Genomic DNA, 18,308 nt, shown 5'->3' on the forward strand with positions numbered 1-18,308 from the left:
TTTCTATTATTTTGTACTGCCGCTGGAAAGTTAACAAATTTCACAACATATGCCGGTGATATTAAGTTTGATTCAGATCCCTGCCCCCATGTAGGAGTCTCTTAAATGCCCCTACTGTAAGCCTTTACCACCACCCCCAGCAGATACCACTTCATTCAACCATCTCAAAAAGAGTTAAAAGTATTGATTTTCAGAAACAGAGCACTCCAAGCAAAATCACTGTGTATGTTGCAGATTATGAACCAACCCCAGTTCTCTCTCCTTGTCTTGCAGAAGTGCAGATTCTTGTTCCAAGGTTTAAAACCCATCTAATCATTACTCACACAGACCAGCAGAGGGTACAGGTGAACGAAAGGGGGACAGAAAGGGCTGAGGATAGATCCAGCATTACCACTTCTGGTGTAGCTGATGAAAGCAAAGGGGCGGTCAGCGATTGAACAGCTGAAACCAAACCGTGTGACTCACGCAACCAAAGGTGGTATGAGGGTTGTGGACTTCAGGAAGAGGAAGTCGGAAGAACACGCACCAGTCCTCGTTGAGGGGGTCAACGGTGGAGGAGGCGAGCAGCTTCAAGTCCCTGGGCCTCAACATCTCGGAGGATCTATCCTGGACCCAACACATGGATGCAACCATGACCAGGGCAATCAGCAGCTCTACTTTGTTAGGAGCTTGTGTCACCAAAGACAATTACAAATCTCAACGGGTGTACAGTGGAGAGAGTTCTGAATGTTTGCGTCATAGCTCCAACGAGCTGTAGATTCAGCCATCTCCATCACGGCCACAATATTCCCCACCGTCAAGGACATTTTCAAGAGCAGTGACGTAAGCATCTATGACTAAGGAGCCTCACCATCCAGAATATGCCCTCTTTTCATTAGTGCCTTTGGGAGAGAAGTACAGGGAGCTGAAGACTCACATTCAGTGATTCCGGAACAGCTTCTTCCCCTCCACCAACAGATTTCCTGATGGTTTGTGAACCCAAGAGCACCACCTGGTTATTCCTTCTCCTAATATTTTCGTAATTCATATTAATTTATGAAATTGCACTGTACTATTCCTGGAAAAAACCAAATTCCACATAATATAAACCAATAATAATAATGTATGATTCCAATAAACATTTGAATAGCTGGAGTGGTTGTTATTCGATCTTGATGAGGTTTGTTCTTATCTGCAGTCAGACCATCTCCACAAGAACGGAAAGACAGCCATAAACGTGAAAAGCAGAGAAGGTGATGTTAGATATCAAGGCAGGAAGGGATGCCACAGCCGAGTAAGATGAAAACCCTGGAACCTGACCCTGGCCCAAGGTTTCTAATCTTTGCAGCCTCTGAAAGCACTGGAGTGTGAGAAGCATGACAGTAAAATTGCCCATGGGAGGTCTGACGTGAAGGAAACCAGATCGTCTTTCATCCAAGGTTAAATGAATTTCAAAGTCATTGTCCTATTGCTAATGTGCCTCTTTAGCTTAGGGTAGCTAATGCCGTTGAAGCAAATGAAATACCAACTGAATTATGTGGTTGGTTGGCATCCGTCTGTCTCGAAGGGTGATCATCTTCATCACAAGCCTAGGCAGAAGGTATGGAGATCCTGAGATGCCCAGTTGACAAGGTCCCCCTCTTGCCCTCACCAATGCAGTCCAAAGGAGAGCTTATGAAGCAGTACGTTTGGCACCAGCTTGGCTGCAGGAGCTGCTGGAAGAATGTTTAATGAGGTGCAGCTGCACCACTCCGGTTTTGCCGTCTGGGTTTACTCCCTCAGCCTTTGTCTCTCCTGAGGCTGCCCACAGGGTGGTGGGGCTCTTTACCCACAGCTGGGGATCTGGTTCACGAGCACCAGGGCGTGTCCACACGCCAGTGGGCCCGCGTGCTACGTGTGCAGGGGGCCGGACCTCCTCCCGTCCTCTGTAGTTCAGCCTGAGTCCGAAAGGAGTTCAGTTTCCGTGTGTCGCCAGCGAGGAGGCACGACACGAGGCTTGCTGTTGGAGAGGCTGTGTGCTGTACTGGCAGGGAGAGACTTACATACTCAGCTCACATTTTCACAAGACTGCTAGCCAGCGGTGGAAGCTGAAAGTGAGAGCGGCAAGCACTGCCCGCTAAACTACCAGACGAGACACGTCACAACATCCATTTTGACACCAACTGAATGATGTTCAGCTTCCTATGAAAAGCGATTCTGTCCTTTTGAGATGTGCCAACTCCTCAGCGGCTATTTCTCTAGATCTACACCCCCTTCGTTCTTCCACCGTGTTGGTCACTGTCACATTTACCATCAACCTCAATCTGCACCTCCATCTTCCCAACCTCCTTCATCCTGTCTGTTATCCTTATTTATGAATTCAACCACTTAGTAAGTGCGACCTCAGGCCATTCCAGAGCACGAGGTATTGCCTTTGACTCGTCAAACTGCTCTTCAGCACCAAGTGCCTGCAAAGAAATTTTCTCTAACTAAATAGAGGGGGGCAGACATTTTCTTCATCCTTGTCATGACCCCTGGTGTCTAAACACCAGGTTCCGCCTTCTGTGCTGAAATGGACCGTTCGGAACGTTGACACCATACTCAACGTGGAGAGGAGATAGATGCTCCAGCCACATATCCACACGTCTGTTCCTTAGCTATTTCAAACGTCGTTCATCTCCACACTTTCCTCTAGGCATCCATCTTTATTTTGTCAATTAAAGAACCCTGTCTTTGTTTATGTTGTGCAGTGGTTTATGTTGAACCTTCCTGCTGAAGGGTCTTGGACCGAAACGTCGACTGCACTTTTTTCTGTAGACGCTGCCTGGCCTGCTGAGTTCCTCCAGCATTTTATGTGTATTGCATAGTGTTTCGATCATATTTTGAAACCTCTCTGGCTCAGCATTCTCCTCCATTCCCAGGTCTCTTAAAGGTATATGCCAACCTGATGGCATGAACATTGACTTCTCTAACTTCCATTAATGCCTCTCCTCCCCTTCTTACCCCATCCCTGATATACTTAGTTTTTTTCCTCGTCCTTTTTTCCTCTCTTTCTGCCCATCAGTCTGCCTGTTCTCCATTTCCCTCTGGTGCTCCCCTCCCACTTCCTTTCTCCCTAGGCCTCCCGTCCCATGATTCTTTCCCTTCTCCAGCTCTGTATCCCTTTTACCAATCAACTTTCCAGCTCTCAGCTTCACCCCACCCCCTCCGGTCTTCTCCTATCATTTCGCATTTCACCCTCCCCCTCCTACTTTCAAATCTCTTACTATCTTTCCTTTCAGTTAGTTCTGACGAAGGGTCTCGGCCCGAAACGTCAACAGTGCTTCTCCCTATAGATGCTGCCTGGCCTGCTGTGTTCCACCAGCATTCTGTGTGTGTTGCTTGAATTTCCAGCATCTGCAGATTTCCTCGTGTTTGGTATATATGTCTTCAGTTACTAAGGACTTAAGTTCAGGAATGACTCCTTTAAACCTATCTCCCTGTATCCCCTTCCTCCTTTATTGGATGGTACCGAATTGATCTAATTGTATCAAAGCATTAGACATCCTTATTTTCTTACTAACTTACTTACCGTCCCTTATACCGCTGGCGTTTCGGGCAGCAGTGAAGGTTCTCCATCTCTGGCGGTGGTCAGGGCTTCCTTCATCTTGTCAGTAACTTCCTCTCGGTTTTTACTACCGTCAGTCATAGAACATAGAAATCTACAGCACATTACCGGCCCTTCGGCCCACAATGCTGTACCGACCATGTAACCTACTCTAGAACCTGCCTAGAATTTCCCTACCGCATAGCCCCCTATTTTTCTAAGCTCCATGTATTTATCTAAGAGTTTCTTAAAAGACCCTATCGTATCCACCTCCACCACTGTCGCTCGCAGTACGTTCCACACACCCACCACTCTTTGTGTGGAAAAACTTACCCCTGCCATCCCCCTTGTAGCTGCTTCCAAGCACCTTAAAACTATGCCCCCTCGTTGTTGCCATTTCAGCCCTGGGAAAAAAGCCCCTGGCTATCCACACGATCGATGCCCCTCATGCAAGTCCCAGGAGAAGACGCAGGAAAACCATCAATCTCAGATGCAGAAGGATTCTTCGTTGCTGTTTCCATAACAGTTTTGTCTGGCCAGTCAGAGTTGTTAGTCCTGAGTTGAACCCCGGAACCTGGAGGACCAGTGGAGCACTCTTAGTCTGGCCTCTACCCTTTGACCTGTTTGGCTTGGGTGACCCTACCAAGAGCCAAAGCACAAAGCCCTGACTCCAGCCAACGTAGCTCTCCAGGTCATTGAGGCACACAAGCCTCCAAACCCAACAACAAGGTTGTGGTCCTGTTGGAGGCTTACGGTATTTTCTTAGTAATATGTTAATAAACTTCCTCAGGGTGTTTTGTGACGTAAAAAGTGTTACTGTCTGAAATGTAGTCACCACTATAAAACGGTTCCAACTCCATCATCAAGTTCGCTATGTCACACCTGTTGTTGGATGACTGGCGGCTGCCGATCTGTCAGTTTATTGGAGTGAGACAGGTCAGCTGGTTGAGTGACCTATCTCATTCAACGTCAACAGATCTAAGGAGCAGAGTGTTGTCTTCAGACGGAGGAAGGAGGACAAACATGTGCCAGCCTACATTGAGGAAACGGCACAGCTGGAAGTTCCTGGCTGTTGCAATAATGGATGACCAGTCCTGGGCCCAGCACATTGATGCGATCACACAGCGTGCATACCTGCACCTTTACCAGATCCAACTTTTCATCAAACTCTCTCACAAACTTCTCCAGATGTATTATTGCAAGCATTTTAATTGGTTGCATCACGGTCTGGTATAACAAATGGGCCAGTAAGGAGCTGCAGAGAACAGTGGACATTAATGCACACATCGCAGTCACATCCCTGCCCACTATCAGTTGTATCTACTTCTGTCATCGATGGCCCCACCATCCAGGCCGTGCCACCTTCTCACAGCTACTGTTGGGCAGAAGGTCCAAAAGCCTGATTCCCACACCACCACGGTCAAGAACAGTTACACCCCTTCAACCATTCAGTTCTTGAAACAACGAGCAAAACCCTGATCACTACAGTTTAGCAGCTTTGACCACTTCAAGACTGAAGATTCTTGTTTAATGTCATTTCCAGTATGCAAGTGTAAAGGAGAATTAAATAATTGTTAAATAAATCTGAAGCAGCACCAAAAAAAAACCACAATAAGATAAAGAACACAATAATTGAAAAACACAGTAAATATGAATGCATAAGATAGCATTTATACATATCCATAAAGTGACTCTTTTTGGATCCAAGGTTGTCAAGCCGAGGAGTGGTAGTGGGGACAAACTCCCACTATCTAAAAGTGCTCCTCACGGCATGCGCCTCAAATAGCCTCTGACAACCAAGTCCAACTCCCGGCCTTCTCGTGTGGCTTAGCCTCTAAGCCCGGCGGAACTATTTCTACTGACAGGAGAAGGGGTAAAGGCAGGTCCTGGTGCCTTAAAACCAGTGCTTCAGGTAGATGGAGCTCGTCAGCCTGGGAAAGCAGTCCATCTAAGAGAAGGAAAATTCTGATTTCAAACCTCCGCTGCCTTGCGGCCATACCCACTCAGGGGAAAGGCTTCGGGAGTAAACCCTGAGGACAAATCCAGAGCTGGAGTCCCTAAGGCAGTCCGACGTTGCCTTCAACCTCGTTCTGGCAACTCCTGCAACGACACCACTGCCAAGCTGTATCGGCCCTTGCCCTTCCCTTGGACAACATCGGTGTCATGGAGAGGGGAGACTTGCTGCTTGGGCAACTGCTGGTCTTCCATACAACCCTGCCCAGGCCTGCGCCCTGGAAACCATTCCAGGCGCAGATCCATGGTCTCGCGAGACTAACGGATACCACCAAAGTGACTCTAGGCACAGGAGTGTTTATACACAAGGTGCCTGACAGGAAATTATAAAGTACTGGCAGTGGAGGTTGTGGAGGGGTGGGTTAGTGGGTGGAGATGTTGATCAGAATCAAGTTTAAAGTCCCTGGTGTATGTCGTGAAGTTTGTAGTTTTATGTCAGCAGTATATTGCAATACATAATAATAAAAACTATGAATTATAATAAGTATATATTTTTCTTCTCTTGTTGCACAACTTAATTAATTTATATATATATATTTTTAAAAATTTTGTGTTTGTTTTTTGTTTTTTGTTCTGCATCAGATCCAGAGAAACAATTATTTCATTTTCCTTTAAACTTTTGTACTGGAAATGACAAGCCATCTTGAATAAGAAGTTTATATCTGAAATACAATAAGAGTGAGTGTGTGTGTGTGTGTGTGTATGTCTGTGTTCTCTTTTTGCACAGCTTATCTCATTACTGTACACAGTTATACATCTTATTGCAATTTATAGTTTTATTATTATGTATTGCAATGTTCTGTTGCTGCAAAACATGTGTCAATGATAACAAAACTGATTCTGATTCTGATCAATCTTACTGGTTTGGGGAAACTAACTGTGTTTGAGTCAAACTAAATGTGCTGGTCAATAATATGCTATAACTATACAATAGCCTTTTTTTGTTCTACTTGTATTTTCTTGTTAAGAAAACAAAGCATGCATAATTTATGTTTAGTTTATATTTTTCTTGTGAACACTGCTATTAATGCTGTATTGGTGCTGCTGCAAAGGAAGTTTTTCATTGGATCTGTGTAGATGTGTATCTGTGCCTATGTTGATAAACTCTAACGGTATTTTGCATGAGGACAAATTGTGATGCATCTCTGCGTGACGAGAATATACACTCGACATGCGTCCAGCTGGAGCACCCTCAGTGTATTGATGATTATAAAACCTGCATACATCACAATTGCCACCGGTGAAGCAATTCACCACCATTAAAGGAGCAAAGGAGCAAAGGAGCAACTGGCTGCTTCACCTGGACTTTGTGCGCCCCCTGGTGGCTGAGTATGATTCCTGCAGCATTAACTGGCTGCTCCATGTTTTGGGGAGGAATGCATTAAATTCGAGGTTTCAGCTTGTCCCCGATGTTCAAAAGGAATGAACTGTTTACTAGGGCTTTCGCATTTAATGCAATCTTTTTCTCCTTTGCAAAAATATAAATATATATCTAGTTCAATTAAATTAATCTTTATATGGTTCTGTCTCAATGTCATAGTCATAGTCATAGAATACAACACAGAAACAGGCCCTTCGGCCCTTCTAGTCCATGCCAAACGATTATTCTGCCTAACCCCAACGACCTGCCCCTGCACCACAGCCCTCCACACCCCTCCTATCCATGTATCTACCCAAATTTCTCTTAAATGTTGAAATTGAACCTGTATCCACCACTTCTGCAGGTAGCTCGTTCCATGCTCTCACCATCCTCAGAGTGGTTTCCCCCATGTTCTCCTTTAATATTTTATCTTTTACCCTTAATCCATGTTCTCTCGTCACAGTGGAAAAAGCCTGCTTGCATTTACCCTATTTATACCCCTCATAATTTTGTATACTTCTATCAAATCTCCCCTTAATCTTCTATATTCCAGGGAATAAAGTCCTAATCTACTCAACCTTTCCACATAACTCAGGTCCTCAAGTCCCTGCAATACCCTTGTAAACTTTCTCTGCACTCTTTCCATCTTATAGATATCTTTCCTGCAGGTGGGTGACCAGAACACCTTACACAACTTCAATGCCTCAATGTAACTCAAAAGTTGCTTGCATTTTGGCGTCACATGGTCAGGACATAAATTAGAATTGGCTTTGTTTTGATTTCATTAGGTAACATAAAACTCAGTAAAAGACGCAAGAAGTAAGGGGTCCTTTCAAGGTAGAGGGAGGTTGGAAGTGTGGACTCGGCTTAACTAGTTGATAAGGCAATTGATACGTGTGCTATATAAAAAGTGCATTGCACACGATAACAGTTTGTGATACAGGGATTTATAATTTGGATTAACTGATTAACAAACAACAGAGTGTTAAGATAAATGGGTCATTTCCAGATTGGCAATTAGTAACTTTTGAGGTGCCACAAAGATCAGGGTTGGGGCCACACCTAAATCAGTGACTGGAATGAAAGGACTGAGTGTACTGCAGCGAAATTAGAAACATACGAACATAGAAAACCTACAGCACAATGCTGTGCCGAACATGTCCTTACCTTAGAAATGACCTAGGGTTACCCATAGCCCTCTATTTTTCTAAGCTCCATGTACCTATCCAGGAGTCTCTTAAAAGACCCTATTGTATCCAGCTCCACCACCATCACCAGCAGCCCATTCCATGCGCTCACCTCTCTCTGCATAAAAAACTTACCCTGACACCCCTATTGTACCTTAAAACTGTGCTCTCTCGTGCTAGCCATTTCAGCCCAGGGAAAAAGCTTCTGACTATCCGCACGATCAATGCCTCTCAAATTCACTAACGTTACAAAGATAGGAGGGTTAGCAAGTTGTAAGGTGGGCACAAACAGACTGCAGTAACAGTGGGCAAGTTAGCAGATGGAATACAATGTGGGAAAATGTTAGGCCATCCATTTCGGAAGGAAGAGTGAAAAAACAATTTTTTTTTTTAAGTGGAGCGAGACAACAAAATTTAATGTTGCAAAGCTATCTGGAAGCCTCATGGAGAGTTAGTATGACATAGTTGGTCATAGAGTCACACAGCATGGAAACAGGCACCTCTGGCCCAACAGGTCCATCTCAGCTGAAACATCCAGCTACGCTCGTCCCAATTGCCAACATCCGGCCCATATCCTTCTTTTTTTCAGTTTTTTAAATTAAATTCTTAAGAGAATTACATAAAATGAATAGAATAATAAAGTAATGAAAATTAATATTAGTCCTTCCCCCCTCCCCTTAACCATTCCCCCCTTAACATCCCTGTCTAAAAAAGAAGTAAAAAAGGATATTGGAGGATCCCCACATGCTCCATGGAGTTCAAAATAACTTTAGTATATATATTTATTTTTTCCCCCAAATAACTAATAATTTTATCTTCAAAGGACCTATATATTTAGTCCTATCTTTTGTAGATAGGGGCGCCAAATTTTCAAATGGCCCACATCCTTCTAAACCATTCCCAACTCTGACAGCTCATTCCATTTACATCTACATTCTGTGTAAAAATAAACGTGCCCTCAAGTTTCTATTAACTCTTTCCCCCTCTCATGTTAAACCAATACCATCTTGTTTTTGATTCCCCAGTCCTGGGGAAAAGGCTGAGTGCATTCACCTGACTTGAGCCCCTCGTGATTTTAGACACTTTTTAAAGAGCATCCCCTGGATCTCATGTGCTGGCTGGTGGTGTAGTGGCATCAGCGCTGGACTTTGGAGTGGAAGGTTGGTCCCGAGTTCAAATCCAGCTGGCTCCCTTGCACACTTTCCATCTGTGCTGGGTTGAGCGTCGAGCTAGCAACTTGACCTCGTAAGAAACAAATTGCCTGCTACAGAAACATCCACAGCAAAGGGGTTGATGGCCTATGCTCTCTCGTGAGTTGAAAGGCCATTTCTCTTCTTCTCTCCTGGTCTCATACACTCCGAAACACACGTATGTTGGTAAACCAAGTAATTAAAAACTCTTCTCATAGTTACTGTCAGGAAGGAGGTACAGAAGCCTAAAGCATTCAGGAACAGCTTCTTCCCCTCTGCCATCCGATTTCTGAATGGACATGAACACTACTGCTCTACATTTTTTGTTTTTATGTTATTTCTGTTTTCACTCTATTTTTAATTTAATTATTTAATATACATACATATACTCACTGTAATCAATATACTTATTTATCTTTTCTATATTATTATGTAGTGCTGTCACTAAGTTAACAATTTTCATAACATATGCCAGTGATACTAACCCTGATTCTGATTCTGAATTAGAACATTAGAAACAGGTTCAATCTTCTCCACCTTTCAATAGGATTATGGCTGATCCATCCTTGTCCTGACCACTTTCCTGCTGTTTCCTCACGTCTCTTCACTCCCTTGAGTGTATTCAATAACCCTGCCTCTCTCTGTGATACAGAATCCCCTCCAAGAGAAGGAATCCGTCTTCATCCTCTGAAATTATACTCCCAAGAACAAGAGCAAATATCTCTCAGCATCATTCCTGTTAATTCCCAGCAACACTTTACATACTTCAATAAGGTCACCTCTCCTTCTTCTATACTCAAGTAAGAATAAGCCTAGCTCCTTCATAAATCATTAGTCCATTCCTTCATCCCAGCAATCGTCTAGTATTTCCCATGCAAATACCTCAAATATGTAGTCCAGCACTCCAAGTGCAATCTCACAAGTGCTCTGTCAACCGGATCGGAAGTTTCCTATGGAATCCAACGCTCCAGATACAATCAGACATGTGCTCTGTCAACTGGAATGAAAGTTCTCTATTTTTATTTGCCAGTGGGATGAGTTGAACAGAGAGAAAGACAAGTGGAGAAACTGGATGCTGGAATCTGTAGCGACAACCAGTTTGCCGGTGGAACTCAGCAGGTTAAGTAGGATCTATGCGGGGGAAGTAACAGGTCCATTCCTGCGTCAGTCCCCCCCCCCCCACAGATACTGCTCGACCCGCTGAGATCCCCCAGCAGATTGTACGTTGCAAGTGGACAAAGCTCTATTGTGCTCAGAGTCTTTCTCATGCCTTGTGTCGCCCACAACCCGCGGGGCGCAGGGAAACACTCCGACCTTGGATTTTGTTTACGCAGTGCTCACCCGTCGCTTGGAGGTATGTGGGGTGTCCAGGGAGGGGCAGCACCCCTGGTGAAGGGGCTTGTTGAGTCCATCCTGGGACCCACCCCCCACCCCCACCGGACACTTAGCTCTCACCTGTGGCTCCGACTAGCAGTCTACATGCAGCAACCCCCCAGATCCCTGCTTCAACAGGCGGCCTCGGGGCTCAGTGAGATAGGGGCACGGCTGCCCTAGCATGCAAGGTCAGCTCCGGCGGACTGGCTGGAGGAGATCCAACAGGTGGGAAGGCGTAACTGCGATGCTCCGTGGAGAGCGAGGGGCACGGCGAGGCACAGGAGGCAGAGGAAGAGCCCAGTTTGTGACGCTTGCTCACACCGCCGGACCCCGGACCTCTGAAGGCGAGAGGGTGGGACTTCTCCACTTTAAAAACTCTCCTGAGTCGGACACGATGGACGACCGCGGCCAGATTCCTGGGGGAAGTGGCGGGTCGCTGGGCAGGAGACTGACAACTGGTCAGTGAGCCCCCAGACTCTGGCTGCTGAGCAGGACGGCAGAGTAGTTCCACAGTTCCAGAGACGCAAGTTCAGCCCCGACCTGTTTGTGTGGAGTTTGCAGGTTCTCCCACATCCCCAAGGCACAGGTACCGGACACTGAACAGCCTTGAGTGCAGCCAGCTGCTGGGAAGGTTATTAACCGGCACGTGTAGGGGAAAGGGACTGCTTTGAGAGCCAGCTCTGACTCACAGAAACAGCTCAGAGATAGACAGACTAACCCTACGTTAATCCCCATTTTTCATTCTCACCAATCCCCCCCCCCCCCCAGATGTTCCTGCTCACCTTTCACCTTTTTTAGCTGACCAGTCGGCACATTTTTGGGCCATGGGAGGAAACCAGAACATCTGGAGGACGTCCAAAGATCCGCCAGGAGAACCCGCGCACTCCGCACAGTCAGGACTGGAACCCGGGTTTCTGTCGCAGTGAGGCAGCAACTCTGCCCACCCCATTCCCCAGTAGTGGGATTAGCGGGTTGGGGGAGCTCCTGCTATGGCGGTTGTCCCACCTGCGCGGGGGAGTTTTTAAAGTGGAAAAGCCATTTTGCATTGGGGCAGTCCCGCTCTCTCGACCTCAGAAACTCGGGTCCAGTGGCACAAACAGGCGCCGCGGACCCCTTTCATACCATAACGGAATCAGGGGAGTTACAATGGGCCTCAGCGTCCTTTCATGAGGTGAGTGGAGAAGGAAAGAAGAAATTCTCTCCCTGGAATGACTGTCCCCGCTGGGACGAGTGAGGGTTGAGGGTGAGGTAGGACTCACTCGTGAGGGCTTTAAGGTCCTGTTGTAGATTAACAATGGCTGGTCACTGCTGAGATAACCCGCACCTTCTGATACAAGGTCCCTCACCGAGTCAACACCTTGAGGGGAGTTGCGAGAGGGGGAGCGGCTAAGGGAAGCCCCCCCGGGGGAGAAAAGGCGTGTGAGGAACAGGGTAGGAAAACTTTAAGGATAGCAGAAGTTCAAAGTTCGAAAGTTCAAAGTAAAATTTATTATCAGAGTACATACTTGTCACCACTTACAAGCCTGGGACTCGTTTTCCTGCGGACATGCTCAGCAAATCTATAGCACAGTCACTGTAAACGGGATCAGTGAATAACAAACGGTACAGATGCAAATATAAAGAAATAACAAACAACGGGAGCATGAAATAACCAGACAAAGAGCCCTTAAAGCGAGACCATCGGCTGTGCGAACTCCAGGAACAGATAAGTGTAGAGACCCCCCCCCCCCTTCGTTCAGGAGCCTGATGGTTGGGGGGCGGGGGAACTATACGATGCGAGGGAGATGAATCAAAAAGCGAGGCCGAGAGGGGGATTCTCCAGCATCCAACAATCGAAATACTTTTGGTCTTAATGAGCCAAGGGTTCCACGAGGTTGTTAAATATTTACATAATTGGCGGCAGTCCGCTGATTCTTTGGCCGACTGGGGTTAGATCGCGGCTAATCACCAGGCTTTAAGACCCAGTGGCGTCCAGCGTTGGGGCTACAGTTGCCGTGCCATCTGGAGTGAGTTTCAGTCAGACTCACTCGGAGAGAAGCTGGAGTTCCGCGGCGGGATCTGGTAAGGACAAGATCGGCATGTACTTGGATATTGTGTAGGACCCACCAGCCTGCTGGCTTCTAACCCGCCAAATGCGAGACTAAACTCTTAACTTCTCTGAACTTTATCTGGTATTCCGATCACTTCAAGCTCTGACTTTAGGTAAAATCTCAGTGGAATTAATTGTCTTTTAAAAACTGTTTCTGTGGATTGCTTCGAACATTTGGGGTAATTATTTTTCAGATTAAACGAAGGGGGAGACGGGTTGGTTGAAAATGGACTGTGGGGTAAAAGTGTTTTATTTTGGCCTCGGGGTTGGAATTAATCAGAGATGTGACTGCGGGCAGGCGGTATTCCCTGAATTATTGTCCCTCCCGTTATATTTCAGACTGATCCACATGGATAATTATTCAGGGGCAAAAAAAAATGCCCGATGTTCGCAGTTAAAAGGGTAGCGTCGTAGCTGAGCCTAACTCTCCTCTTGAAGAGAATACAAAGTTATTTTCTGCAGAAGTGGCTGAAGAGAGCTGAGAAGTCAAAACTCTTTGTTCTCCGGAGCTCCGCAGCCCTGGGATGTGGAGGTGGGGGAGGTGTGTTTGCGAATGGGGCGGGGGTGGAGGGTAAGCATTAATTGTACCCAGATGTGAACTGCATTAGGGTAGATTTGCCAGAACATAGCTGGGACTCCCGCGGAGAAAGTTTTGGAATGACAAGAGTTTGGCCCACAGCCCAGTACGGATTACAATCTCATCCACTGATCATTCACCCCCCCCCCACCCCGACCCCCATATAAGGTGGACTCCATTTTAACAACTGTGGTACTACTTCTAAATGACTTGAAGCTCTTTTCATTGATATGGCGCCCACCTCCCGACGGCAATGATCCGGGGTGGGGACTTTCCGAGACAAGGCAGTGAATCTCCGAAACAAAATGTTCAGTCACCGCCTGAACTGGAAGTCCATTCAGCGCCCGGTGTAGTTCCCAGGGAATATGGCCCGATGCGCGACCCCCGCCCTTTTTGCTATTTTTGCCTAAATTTTGCTAAATTTGCCCTCCGCTATTTGCGCGGAGCTTTCGCGTTTGGTGGCAGTTAGAAGCGTTTAATAGAGGTCCAGCTTCGAGTAGAAATCTACTCAGTCCACCGGAGAATCAATGGGGACGGCAGATGCTGGAATTCCGGATGTTAATATTGCTGGAAAAACTCTCATCATCTGTTGAACTGCATTGTCACCAAACAATTGATACTAGAGCGTCCAATCATCACACTGACATTTGTTTGTGCGCTTCGCGCTCCCTGAAGTACGAATCGAAGTAAATATAATAAAAATTTAAATTATAAATAAATAAAATTGCTGAAGGCACCCGCATGAATTTGAGGTTAATTCCATCTCCTTGCCCGTTACATGTTCATTCAAGTATACCGTGCCTTCCCTCTGCCCCCCACCCCCACACCACAGCCCCCATACTCCATTTCCTTCCACATTCCAGAGTGGAGCAGATCTCCCTGAGGTGTAAGTGCCTGCCGGGGACTCCGGATCAGAATCGGGTTTAGTAACACTGGCATATGTCCTGTGAAATCTGCAGCCGCGGTGCATCGCCATACATAATAATAAAAATGATAAATTGCGATAAGCAGTGTATATGTGCAAATTAAATAAGTAGAGACGAAAGAGGGGGAAACTTACTGAGGTTGTGTTCGTGGGATCATTGTCCATTCAGAAATCTGATGGCAGGACGGGTAGAAGCTGTCCCTGAGATGCTGAAAGTGTATGGTCAGGCTCCCTCCCATACCTCCTCCTTGAGGGTAGCAATGAGAAGAGGGCATGTCCTGGGTGAAGGGGGTCCTTAATAATGGATGCCACCTTTTCTTTTGAGACATCGCCATTTGAAGACCTCCTGATGAGGACATAAGACACAGGAGCAGAATTAGGCCATTCAGCCCATCGAGTCTGCTCTGCCATTCTTTCATGGCTGAGTTGCTATCCCACTCAACTTCATTCTCCTGTCTTCTCTCTGACCTTCGATACCCTGATTAATCAAGAACATATCAACCTCCCCCTTAAATATAAGACAAAGGAGCAGAAGTTGGCCTTTCGGCCCATCAAGTCTGCTCTGCCATTTTATCATGAGCTGATCCAATCTCCCCTTTAGTCCCACTCCCCCGCCTTCTCACCATAACCTTTGATGCCCTGGCTACTCAGATACCTATCAATCTCTGCCTTAAATACACCCAATGACTTGACCTCCACTGCTGCCCATGGCAACACATTCCACAGATTCACCACCCTCTGGCTAAAAAAATTTCTTCTCGTGTCTGTTCTGAATGGGCGCCCTTCAATCCTTAAGTCACTCCCTCTCGTACTAGACTCCCCCACCATGGGAAACGACTTTGCCACATCCACTCTGTCCTTGCCTTTTAACATTTGACATGTTTCTATGAGGTCCCCCCTCATTCTTCTAAACTCCAAGGAATACAGTCCAAGAGCGGTCAAACATTCCTCATATGTTAACCCTCTCATTCCCGGAATCATTCTAGTGAATCTTCTCTGAACCCTCTCCAACATCAGCACATCCTTTCTTAAATAAGGAGCCCAAAACTGCACACAGTATTCCAAGTGAGGTCTTACCAGTGCATCATAGAGCCTCAACATCACATCCCTGCTCCTATACTCTATTCCTCTAGAAATGAATGCCAACATTACATTCGCCTTCTTCCCCACTGACTCAATATACCCAATGACTTGGCCTGTACAGCCATCTGTGGTAAAGAATTCCACAGCTTCACCACTCTTTGGTTAAGGAATTTTTTCCTTATCTCTGTTCTAAATGGTCAGCCCTCAATTCAGCGGTTGTGTCCTCTGATCCCAGACTCTTTCTATGCCTTTCAATATTCAATTTCAATGAGATCACCACTTATTATTTCAAACTTCGGCAAGTACAGGCCCAGATCCATCAAACACGCCTCATATATTAACCCTTTCATTGCTGGGATCATTCTCCCGAACCTCCTCTGGAATCTCTCCAACGCCAGCACATCCTTTCTTAGCTAAAGGGCCCAAAACTGCTCCCAACACTCTAAATGCAGTCTGACCGGTGCCTTATAAAGCCTCAGAATTGCATCCTTCATTCGAGTCCTCTCGAGATCAATAACATTGCATTCACTTCCCTTACCATTGACTGAACCTGCAAGTTAACCTTTATGAAGTGTGCCATGAAAACTCCCAAGTTCCTTTGCACCCCTGATTTTTAAATTTCCTCCCATTTTGCAAAATAGTCCAACCTTTATTCCTTCTGCCAAAGTACATGACCACAGACTTCCCTACATTATATTCCACCTGCCACTTCCTTGCCCATTCACTCATCTGTCTAAGTCTAAGTCATACACACTACTCAGCACCCCGATGCATTCATTACTGTATCGGGAGACTTAACTATGTTTCTCTGTCGACAAACCTACCCACTTTCGATCACTTTGTCAAGTGTCGTACAAGAGAAATAAAAATCTTGTCTGCAAATGTTAAAGATGCATCCAGGCATTCTGCAAATACCCTCTCTTGGGATCCAGCACCAAATGCGCATTCCCAATCTTCCTGCATATTGAAATCCCCCTTGATTATCACAACATTTTCTCTTTTCACGTGTGTTTTCCATCTCCCATTGTAAAGCTGTGGCCCACATCCTAGCTACTATTACATATACTATAGCTACTATAACTCCCATTGGGGTCTTTTTCCTCTTGCAGTTTCTTAACTCTACCCACAAGGGGTTCTACATCTTCTGATCCTATGTTACCTCTGTCTAAGGATTTGATTTCATTTGTTACCAATCAGAGTCTCCCTGTCTGCCCTTTTGATACAATGTCTATCCTTGGATGTTAAAACTCCCAACTATGATTTTCTTTCAGCCATGATTCAGATGACGACAATATCATACTTACCACTCTCTAACGGCACTACAAGATCATCTACCTTATTCCATGTACTGTGTTCATTCAGATATAACACTTTCAGTCCTGTATTCATCACCCATTTTGATTTTTGACTCCTTGTTGCACTTTAGCTGATCCCACTGCAATATTGCCCTATCATCTGTCCGTCCTTCCTCACAGTCTCACTACGTACATACCAACTACCCACTTCAATTCCCACTCCCCCCTGCCCACAAGGATATCGGTTCACCCCTCCCCACCCCCGGGTTTGGGTGTAACCCGTCCCTTTATACATGTAAGTCATATCTTCGCAAAAGAGAACCCAATGATCCAGAAATCCAAAACCCTGCTCCCTGCACCAATTCTTCAGCCACACATCCATCTGCCAAATCATCCAATTCTTACCCTCATTGGCATGCGGCACAGGCAACAATCCAGAGATTACCACTCTGAAAGTCCTGCTTTTCAGCTTCCTGCTGGACTTCCTATATTCTGTCTTCGGGACCTCCTCCCTTTTCCTTCCTGTGTGCCATGGGTACCACTATGTACCACGGCTTCTGCCTTTACACCCCCCCCCCCACCTTCAGAATACACGGACCTTATCCGAGACATCCCTGACCCTGGCGCCTGCGAGGCAACGCACCATGTGGGTGTACCTTTCCTGTCCACAGAATCTGCTGTCTGCTTCTAAATTATGGAATCCCCAATCACTACTGCACTCCTCCTCTCCACCCTTCCCTTGTGGGCCACAGGACCAGACTCAGTGCCCGAGACCTAGTCACTGTGGCTTTCTCCTGGTAGGTCGTCCCCCTCAACAGTATCCAAAGCAAAATACATCACTGAGGGGAAACGGCCACAGCACTGATGGCCTATTCCCTTTCCCTCTCCTTTAAGGAGCTGCAGCTTGATGCACCTCATGCAAATGTAGTTATCAGGGAGACTGGAGGTCTCTGGACCCATTCTCAACACATTACGTGTGACCTCACACACAGATTGCCCTTTGCCAGGAGGCCAGTGGCAATAATAGAACTGGCTAAGTTCATAACTTTCTGCCAGTGAGGTTGCATCCACAGTAGACCTATAGTGGGCAAACTGCAGCAGGTCCGGGTCCTTGCTTAAGCAGGAGTTGATTCTGGCCATGACCAACCTCCCAGAGCACTTCATCACAGCAGATGTGAGTGCAACTGGGTGATAATCACTTAGACTGCTCACCCTGATCTTCTCGACCACTAGTGTGATTATTGCCCTTTTGAAATAGGAGGGAACCTCCGACTGCAGAGGTGGGAGATTGAAGGTGTCTTTGAACCAGTTGGTTGGCACAGGTTTTCCAAGCCCTAGCAGGCACTGGAATTGGGGTGGGCACATGGGAAGGGGGGGGGGGGCGCCTGGAGACAATTGCTCTCTGAACTTCATGGGGCTTCCCCAGACACTCCAGGAATTGACTACTTGGTAAGAAATGCCACTTCACAAATATCGTAAATGAGATACCAAATCAAATATGATTTGGTCCATGCGTTGGCCATTCACGGATCCACAACAAGGGCAGTACCTGCTTTATTATGAAATAAAGAGGCAACAAATAAAATGATGGAGGAACTCAGTAGGTCAGGCAGCATCTGCAGATGGAGATGGACAGGTGAAATGTCCACATGGGGGGCCTCTACCCATAAT

At 46.3% G+C, this 18,308-nt stretch overlaps 1 protein-coding gene across 3 annotated transcripts in view; it reads left to right on the top strand.

Moving 5' to 3' along the window:
* mfap2 (microfibril associated protein 2) overlaps positions 1-18,308 on the top strand; it is a 57,997-nt gene that overhangs the window by 8,648 nt on the left and 31,041 nt on the right. The window contains exon 1 of one of the 3 annotated variants that reach the window (XM_059951902.1): positions 12,465-12,729. The exons of 1 other annotated variant lie outside the window; for it this stretch is intronic. The gene's annotated coding sequence lies outside the window, so the exon portion shown is untranslated. Of the gene's footprint in view, positions 1-12,464; positions 12,871-18,308 lie in introns of those variants that run through there. One more of the 3 variants, XM_059951904.1, reaches the window with a different exon arrangement.

This window comes from Hypanus sabinus, chromosome 27, assembly GCF_030144855.1.
Source record: "Hypanus sabinus isolate sHypSab1 chromosome 27, sHypSab1.hap1, whole genome shotgun sequence".
NCBI classification, from domain to species: domain Eukaryota; kingdom Metazoa; phylum Chordata; class Chondrichthyes; order Myliobatiformes; family Dasyatidae; genus Hypanus; species Hypanus sabinus.